This window comes from Corythoichthys intestinalis, chromosome 9 (genome assembly GCF_030265065.1).
Source record: "Corythoichthys intestinalis isolate RoL2023-P3 chromosome 9, ASM3026506v1, whole genome shotgun sequence".
Taxonomy (NCBI): Eukaryota; Metazoa; Chordata; class Actinopteri; order Syngnathiformes; family Syngnathidae; genus Corythoichthys; species Corythoichthys intestinalis.
This window is the reverse complement of record NC_080403.1, coordinates 23,639,765-23,650,037: the sequence shown is the minus strand read 5'-3', so window position 1 is coordinate 23,650,037 and position 10,273 is coordinate 23,639,765. Positions and strand designations below refer to the sequence as shown.

At 38.4% G+C, this 10,273-nt stretch overlaps 1 protein-coding gene across 1 annotated transcript in view; it reads left to right on the top strand.

Annotated features, from left to right (window-relative positions):
- The first annotated feature begins 4,446 nt into the window (after positions 1-4,446).
- ppp1r16b (protein phosphatase 1, regulatory subunit 16B) overlaps positions 4,447-10,273 on the top strand; it is a 166,491-nt gene continuing 160,664 nt past the window's right edge. The window contains exon 1 of the mRNA XM_057844875.1: positions 4,447-4,601. The gene's annotated coding sequence lies outside the window, so the exon portion shown is untranslated. The remainder of the gene's footprint in view (positions 4,602-10,273) is intronic.

Sequence of the window (10,273 nt, the reverse complement as noted above, 5' to 3'; positions counted from 1 at the left end):
GCACATTGAAAGAAGGAAGTGTTTCTCCATACCAACTTGTAGTTTTTAGGACAGTGACAATCCATGTGGATGGATACATGGGCTGCTTAAATAACGTCATCGTCAAATCCATTGAAACACAAAACATTGCTGAACATTGTCATCTTTTAGATATGCTGTATTCATTCAAATAACTAAAACGTTTCAGCAAAAAATCATCAGAATTGTGAAAAATGTATCTTTTATTGCTGTATGTAAAATCTAACTGATAGTGTTAAATGTACATAGTATTGTATTAAATCCATCAAAGGCCCTTTTATTGTATCGTTGTCCAAAGAATCACTATCATAATGTGTAGTCATAACTTTATCATAAAAAGATTCCACTTCAAAATAGAGGATGTCTCCCAAAGAGAGATTAATACAACATTAATGTATTCAGCAGCTACTTATCTTTTTTTCAAATTTATATTTTATATAGTTGCAGCTCCACTGCAAAACTGATGTGCATGAATGTCCCACAGGGAGAGAAACAATTATTTCATGACATTCATTACATACAGCAACTATTTTTCAAACACTTAATTTTCTACAATTAAGTTTATTATATTTTCATTTTAGTTGAATACAAAGTTGCTATTACACTGAAACCGAAGTTCATAAACCTCTCTCACTGAGAGAAACACAGCCAACTTCATGTGTGTGCGCGCATACCATCAGCAGGACCAAGAGTGTCCAATTTGAAAAGGAATATTTTTAAAAATGGCTTTCTTAAAATCTCATATACATCATATCCTCATTGTGCACTTGCATGAAAGCTTTTCTGCTGGTCTATTTGCAGTGTTATGACTCAGTGACTGCGAGCCCAACCTACCCGAACACTCTAGCTGCTAGAGTTCAACTCATAATATCTCAAACTTCCTTTCTCTTTAATTGCTGAAGTCATTAGTTGCTTAAATAGATTCACTCCAACAAAACTCAAGACTTAAACTAGTGTAGTGTTGTGATGCTTGTATGTGGGTCAAGTCATAATGCTTGACGGAGTACAGTATTCGTTCACACTGCCTCTACTCTTAACCCCAATATCTCTCTGGCTGTGAGTTTAAAGATCTGACTTGCTACATATTTTATGGATTTGCACCGGTGTAGCATCTCTTGCCCCACTTCTTTAAAGAACAAAAAGAAGGCAGTTGTTTGACCGGAAAGTGTCACAAAAAGACTATGCTTGGATTCCTAAAGACTGGTGAGAAAATAATCAATATTTTATCTTCTCGTTTTTCGGTAGGCGCCGTATAAAAAGTGGATCATAAATCTACTCGGCATGACTCTGTTGCGCTAGTCTCTCTTTTTTTTTTATGTCGCTCTTACTGGATGAGCGCCAGCGGCAATGCCTCTGTGTCTCCACAGTCAACTCCCCCCACCATTAAGATATTAGCACGTCAACAATGACTGAGTATCCCCTAATCATTAAGTGCTTACTTTTTTGTAATCACACTGGCTATCATTTATTCCTTTGTGTATTGTGGAAAAGTGTAGACAGGCAAGGCCACAGTTGGCTTTTTATGTGGAACCATAATGAACCATTATGATAACCGAATTATGATATATTTCACTTAAATTTTATCATTGAATTCATATGAGACTGGGGTCTCAAACTTGCTGCCTAGAGTCCATTTGCAGCCCATGGGACAATGTTTTTGCACCCCCTATTTGACATCAATTTGTAGTACCAGTGTTGCCGCACGTATTTTCCGATTGGCAATAAAATAAAAAATAAAAATTAAAGGGAACCTCGGACTTAATGACTTGTAGGCTCTAATAAGCCACAATTGTTCTCTTTTACTAAAATATGTTATTAGAAACACATAAAATATTGCCATTGATATAAAAATCTATAATATTTAGTACATGGTTTGACCTACGGAGGGCGCCATGTTTTAAGCACTGATTGGAGGCTCGGGGTGATGACGTAGATTGTCACTGTCACTTGACGAATACTACGGGTTACGGTACGGTTACGGTAGACGCCTAACACTACTATAGTACTTACTTAGTCCAGTACTTACTATTTGTGTTTTTATTGAGTCTTTTATTACCTTTTCATTGCCTCAAAATACTTTTTGCAGGTGTTTCCCTCTCATACTTTTGAGCATTGTGTTTTCTTGTGGTATCTTTAAAGCAGATTGTTGCTCTGTTGACCACAATAGTCATGTAGCATATTTAAACCACCCTTATTTGATATTACTACTTTTAAGTATTTTCTTTAGGCATCTTTAGTATGTTCTGTCTGTATGCATCTAAACAAAACAAGCTAAAAGCGCACGGTAGTACTTTGGGTATATTTTGGCAGAACACAGTTTTTTCCCCCTACTCTTGTCTCATCCCGTCTTTCCTGTTCATTTTGCTTTTGCTGCTCGTTTTGTGAAATAGTGACAGTGCTGTCATATTCATTAATGTTCCTTTAGGGTTCATATTGAAAGGGTTGAACAGATGACTTGTTTATGTCACTAGAGTCATACTCTTGAAGCCCGGTAGCGTAGCCATGTGACGTCACCACCCTGCGACGTCAACAACAATGGTGATCTACTAGTTAAAGTAATTTTACAAATTGTATAAAAACGAAAACATCAAGAATGGGTTCTTTTAAGTCTTTCTATCCGTTAAATACAATTAATTAATTGAAGAATTCATTTAGGAAAAAATCCAATTATTTAAATTAGTAACACAAAAAAGAAGACACAAAAAAGCATATTTAAAATATATAAATAATTCATAATAAAATAAAAGGAATACGAATAAATATTAAAAAAATGAAAACAAAATGGAATAAATTGGAAAAAAGAAGAAGAATAAATAAATAAATTCAAATAAGTGTATGTATATTTTTCTCTGGGCCAAGATGCACTCTTCCAACAATTAGTTTAATCACTAGGAGAAGTGCAATCCAATTGAAGTGGGATAGTGGCAGCGATTGAACGTTCATTCATTCGCCATTGGACGCCTTGATCATAGAGGCAGACGGACATCCGGGCATTTAATGACGTCACCAGCCACAACAAAGCGTCGCCATATTGACAATGGGGTAAAAGACCAGTCACTTATAATAGAAACGCACTGAACTTTCGTCTTATTTGCTGTCTTTTTTCTGTCGGAATGGCTAAAAGTTGCTGTGTTGCGGGTTGTCACACAAGGAAGAGTTCGGAGCCGCATTTGAAGTTCTTCATTCTTCCACGTGAGGAAAAAAAGGAGTAACAAATGGCTGAGCGCAATTAATCGAGGAACAGTAAAAGAAGATGGTTCCGTGGACTATTTTCGCCTGTGGGAACCTAAATCCAAGCACATTTACGTTTGCAGCTGACATTTTGTTACTGGTGAGTTTAATCGATTATATTTTGCCCCAATTAGCTGCTACGATTCAATAGACTAGGCAGTGGTTATTTTTTACCTTAACCGGCAACTCGCAAAGCGTTTTTTTTTTCTTTTGCCGTGAACTGCTCTGATTAGTCAATCGGTATAGTATTGGCCTGGTGGGAATTGGTTTTTTTGCCGTGACGTGTTGACGGCTAAATAAAGCTTGGAGGCGGATTACCGGTAAAGGCAGAAATAATCAGTTCGTATATACTTCCAATTTTCTCAGTTCCACACAGTACATATTCCACGTAAATGATAAAGGTCAACTTACTGGGTGACTTTATGAGGAGGTTGCAGATGTTTCCGAACTCCACTGCAGGCCATTCCTTTGTATATCCAGCTATCAGCTGCGACTTTGTATCGGCAGCTTTGTACGCCAATAAACGCTAATTTTAAATTGCATTGCCTCCTCGCGTCTGTCGGCAGTGACTCGTGATAATAGTAAGCCACGTTTAAGACGTTTTTAGGAAAAAAGACGCAAAACACACCTGAAATATATGAATTTCAGACGTCTGTCTATGGAATGTTAAGCTGAGCGTACCCCCTTCACAAAATGGCGACACGTTGCTAAGCGAGGTGACGTCATCGTGACATCACGCCGACTTCCTCCATTGGCAGTCAACGAGTTAAAAATAAAAGTTCTTCCCCTGGCCAAGATGCACCCTCGAACCAATTACTTTATTCCTGGTAGACGTGCAATTTATTCGTTCATTGTCTGCCAACCCTCCTTTTCAAGTGGATTGGACGTCTAGCCCCGTTAATGGCTGCCAGTGAGTTAAGCAGTGTCTAATGGAGCCATGATAGCAATTACTTTACATTCAAGTGAGTATGCAGTTTTTTTAATTTTTTTATTTTTTTTAATTCTTTTTAATTTAGCAAAAAATGTTATATGTGCAACACTACAGTAAACTGTGAGTACCCATCTTTTTGCTCAACTAGTGGTGGTGGTGGGGGGTGGTCTTCTCGGTGCACCCCTTCCTCACAGAGCTCCTGCATCCTCCTTTTCCTCTTAGCCCCGCCCTCCTCAAAACCAACTACACGCGCGCGCGGACGCAGACAGGCATGCACAGACTTTTCTAACACACATGCACGCCATTGCTAAGCAGCTCGGCGAACTCGCCGCTCTAACGGGACAAGTTTAACCCACCGGGATAACCACCGACTTCTGGGCGCTGCTCTCCCTTCACTTGGAGCGCCTGTTCACGGGCAGAGGTGAGTCAAGGCGGCCGGACGTGTTGGCCAAGTCCGCGGGAAGGGATTTCCTTTTCGAGGAGGGGAAAAAAGAACCAAGCCTTACTACTCAAGACTCTTTTCTTCTCCTTATTCGTCTATGCGGGGTAGTTTTAGCTAGTTAGCTTACTTTTACCGGCTTCCGGAGAGGCACCGAGTGCTTGGGTGAACGTGGTCTGCGTCTTGGCTGCGGTAAACCGGTGGCTGTTTGGAAATTAACGGGGCGGGCTTCGACATCCTTCCCCGGCGGAGATGTTGCTGACTGTTACACCGCTGTTACGATACACCGGGTGCACCAGACGTTGGCTACTACTAGTGCATCTCAGCACTTTGGAACTTTTTACCAATGTGCTTAACTTGATTTTTTGGACGTGGTAATGGCTCCAGTTTTAGTGTGTTTTACGTACTGCGGATTAGGGTTGTCAAAAGTATCGAAAAGTATCGATACTTGAAGAACTATATCCGGATACAATATTTGATGACAAAAGTATGAATACTCAGTTATTTGTTTTTGTGCTACCATAAATTTGTTGTCATGGAGAAAATTTGATTTATTTCATTTATTTTAGATTATTTTAAATGTTTAAATGAATTATTAAATAAAATAGTCAAATTTTATTATCAATTGAAAAGTAATTCTAATATGGAAACTTTAGATACATTACACACAGATTGGAATATCATGATTTTTTTTTTTTTATTCATTAAAATTTTGACTCATATAGCTTATGTGTAGCACAACTCTAAAATTCACCATCTAAAGAGATTAGAATGTCACATAAAAACTACTGGAATTTAGTAGGGATTGGTCCTCTTGAAAGTTTTTACTATGTTTAATCTATGAGTTTATCCTTATGAATCAACCTACTGAATTTACCCAACTTTTCTGCTGTATAAGAATTTATTAAGATGCACTTATAACATGGTTGTTATTAGAGGTGGGAATCTTTGGGCACCTAACGATTCGATTACGATTCAGCGGCTAGTAGGCTACGATTCGATTATAAATCGATTATTGATGACAGCCCCCCCCAAGCTATTAGCTTCTTTCAATGTTTCGTAAATTACTTACAAAAATTGTTCAAAAGAATTCTCAGGCTTAAATAAACGACTATTTCAGTATCACGTTAACAGTTCAAAACAGTAAATAAAATACTCAGTCCCCATTCTGTATCAGCAGCTTTAAACTACATTCAATTAATTTAATGTTGTGAATCAACCGTTAATGTTGTTAAAATTGCTTCTGTTATTCCATAATTTCCCTTCTGTCTACTTTCGACATGTGAAAGTTTTAAAACTGTTTAAAAGATTTAGGAGTATTGTAGATAAAAAGTTAATTAGGTTAGCTTGGAAGGTTCGCTACAACAGCCGTCCGGGGAAGTCTACTGCTTTAAGATGGCGGCTGTTTACTAACCCCAGCAAGTCTGTCATTTTGCATCTAGTTTTCTATACACAGGCATGAAAATCTCTCACCTTTCGGCGAAATTCGCCGTTTTGATGTCAAAAAGGATGACCTACGTGAATCGTGTAGATCCGAGGAGAAAATTTTTAAGGGGGGGGGGTCGTTTGTAGGCATGTGCCAGTTACCTTCACGGATTACCATGCTATGAAAACGTCGCGGTTACAAAACCACTAAAATTTTCCGTCATACAGTAGTACGTATTCGTTATTTTTCATGTGTCGAAAATGCAGCCAGAATTGGCTTGGCGCGGCAGCGCTTACCCATTCCCCTGTTTAATGCTGCGTGTGTCAGTGACGCTATTCCAGCAAACCCAAAAACAAGCACTCCAAACGCACGGCGTAAATTCTTCAATTTATTGATCTCTCAAATCGTGGTAACTGAAATATACCAAATGAATACATTTAAAACGTTGTACACTCGTATTTTTCCACATGTGAGTAGCTTCAACAGTTTAGCTTCATGAAAAAGTTCGTCAAAAACAAAACACACATTTTCCTTTCAAATTCAATACACAAAGTTACTAAAAACTAACAAAGACGAATGATAGGCAAGGCTTAGCTAGGACAGCAACTTCATTGAGGTTAATCACAGCCGCTGAGAGAGAAACAAGTTTGCGGGGAGGGGGGGGAAAAAGAGCGTCAAAGATCGCTAATTGCGACAGATGATCTTGTACTAAGCACAAATTCACATTCGCTGGAGGAGGTAAAGTATCACTCCCAATTGCTTTTAGATGAATGCATTTGCCAGCATATTGAATTTAGTGAGTAATGGTTTTCGTTTTCATATTTTGTGGTATGACAAAGTTACTGCCGTTCGTTGCAGCTTGCGTTGAACACTGCCGGAGCGTCCGGTGAAAAAATAGCCCCCGTTAAGGTAGCGTCAAGCTTGTGTATTTAACGGTAATATAAAAGCAGTGTTGTCAATAACGCGGTATCGTAATGCGTAACTAATCTGATTACTTTCTTTCAGTAAAGAACAATCTAACGCGTTCATTTTTCTAAATCAGTAATCTGAGTAAAATTACTTTCCTTGATGCCTGTGCGTTACTATTACTACATAATGTGTGTAGAATGAAGAATACTGTAGTCATGGGAGTGACATCACATGTCACATTTTTTAATCGGGGATGGAACAAAAAGGGTCACGTGTATTACCATGATGCGTGAGCGCTGGGAGTTTGCGGCCAAAACAACATAGCCTTGCTACCTCGCCAGGATGCAATGAAATAGGCAGGAGATATACTACAAACGGCTGCATTTGCACACTGGAAACACAGCCATTACTTCACATTTTTGTCCAGTAAAGATAACAAAAATATCTCCGTGCGCTGCGAACTTTGCGCTGGCTCAAAAAGACTGTCGACCACTATAAGGATCCAATTCAAGCACCACTTGGAATTACAGCACAACAGGTAACACGACAGCCAGGACTTTTTGATACTGCTCGTGCTCAATCCTCGGTTCAAGCTCAGTTGTTGTTGAGTGTTTTGAAAGCTTAGGTTTAAAGAAATTCTAAATATCCATCTTGCCTCCTCAGCTGTAGTTTTGGCTAAGCAATGCAAACGGCTGTCTCTAAGGTTCTATAGTCACATGATCTGTTCGAAAAATAATTTGGACCCATTATGAAATACTTTGAAGGATTCATTTTTGTTGTTTGTTTTATTGCTCTAAAACTTTTATAGACAACATTTTAATGGCCATATTCAATTGTCTTTATTTTAAAGGGGAAGTTCAGAAGTTTTTACATTAGGCTTAATCTTTGAGTTAGCCGGGGTTTAATTAGTCGTTGGAAATGATTTGAACAAATTCTGTGCAGTTTGACAGTTATTTGTTAGTTTCAGGGCTCCGGAGTGGCTAAGCTAGCGCGAGTCAATGGTGGTTGAAATCAACTCCTTCAACTAATTAAACCCCCGTTAACTCGAATATTAAGCCTTATGTGAAAAATTAAAATGGTCAAATTCGCCACATGTAGGACGTTTTGCCGATGGCGGACATTTTGGCAGAACGCCGGAACATATTTACTCCACACCTTTCTCACCTTTTTAACCCCTGACCCATTTTCATGCCTGTATACATGTGCTGCTAACGTCGCAGAGTCTGTCATTTCGAATGTAGTTGTTTATACATGTGATATCTACTATAGCATTATGTGGACGTAGTCCGTAGCAGCTGTTGGCAGCAGTTGGGTATTATTGTTTTTTTATCTAGCAGCATGAGTTGAGCCAGAGCCATGAGTTGAGCATTGTCATTACCTGGGTAATGACAAGCATGATGTTTACTCTCGGTCCGTTCCTCATTGCGTCCCGAAGATCGCGCTGACTGTGTTTTAGTTCCGGCATACTTGACATATTTCAATAATCGGAATTTGGATGTTTGTGAATCGTTCTTGAATCTTCCACCGCCGAATCGCAAATAATCTAAGAATCGTAAATTTTGCACAGCTCTAGTTGTTATTGTACTTAAATCTTATGTATACCCATTAAGCCACAAATTAGAGATGTCCCGATACAGATTTTTTGCCTTCCGATCACATTTTTTCAAGATATGTTTTGCTGATATTTTTAGACAATCAAAAAAATAATGCATCCAACAAAAGACAAATACAGTGGTACCTATACATACGAAGTTAATTCGTTCCAGGACCTTGTTTGTAAGTCAAATTGGTCGTATGTCATGCAAGATTTTCCCATAGGAATACATTATAATTCCATTAATTCGTTCCACAGCCCAAAACCTACACTAAATCCTTAAATACTGTTGGTACTATTACAAATGGCAATTACACATAGCAAAACAAATAAATTATTAATAAAAATCGGAATAATAATTGATTTTCATAATTCCTGTAATAATGTAACGAATCGGGTTCTAATGTGGCGGACGTTTTTGCTGTACCTGAACGCACTGCGCGGCTGACGTGTCAGAGAGAGGAAGCGGTGGAGGTTGAGAGTGTCACTTTCACTTTCAATGTTTTCTTGAGAACACCTTCACTTTTATGATGGAAAAGTTGTGAAATAAATTATAAAAACCTGACGAAGCTGGCGATTTCTTTGGCGATTTTACCACAATAATAATTGTCACTTTAACTTATAAAGTCTGGCGAACGGTGGTCGGAGGGGGACCGTGGATATGTATTGTTGAGCCAGCTCACGGATGCGCACCCCACGCTCATTATTTCCCTATAACTTGCATCTTCATTTAGAAGGTAAGCGTCACCTTTTTGCTTGTTTCACCACCTGTGCCAATCTTTTTGAAACCTGAGTTGATTTCTCACACAAGAAAATCCGCTGTGCGTTCGTCTGCGGTGCTGTCATGTCGTCGTATTTCGAGCATGTCGTCGGATGTAGAAAAAAATGGCGAGTCAAATTTTACGTCGGATGTTGAAAAGATCATGTGTCGAAGCGATCGTATGTTGAGGTACCACTGTACAATGTTTTTGTATTAAAGTAATCCCTGCTGGCACCTCCTTGAGTAATGCTTTCTTTACAAATATTACACAATGCCCTTTTAGTATAATTGATTACTAAAGTAGTCCCACGCAGTGGACATGTTTGCCTAGGGTTGATTTACAGCGGCCGCAAAGTAGGGCTGGGCGATATGGCCTTAAGTACGTATCACGATAAATTGAGCAGATTTACCTCGATAACAATAAATGACGATAAATTCGCCCAAGCGGACTGTTATATAATTTGAAAATTTGAATCAATGCATGGAATACAAATTAACAGTTTCTCGTTAAATTTATTTACCAGCTTTCAATTTCAATTTAACAATTGCCCATGCAGTCTAAACATTAAGTATTAAGTATTAAAAAAAACAACAATAAGAATTCTAGTGTGAACATTTATAACAGCTTGTATGACTTGAAAAATGTACAACATTATCAATATGACGACTGTGCAAACATGTCATTCTAACACAAATGACTTGCAGCTTTAACAGTACACTTCAGACAACTTATTGGTAATGGCTGCTGTGACATAATTATTCAACGCAAGTGTTTACGTCAAGGTTTCAATTTTTTTTTTCCCAGAACATTTTTTAATACATGCACCCCCCACACAGACACAACCAGATAAAAGCTGTATTGCTCTGATGCCAATGAAACATTTAAGATTTTATGATTGCAGAATAAAGCAAACACATACAGAAAAATAGCTGTGGCCATTAAGCAAACACATACAGAAAAACAG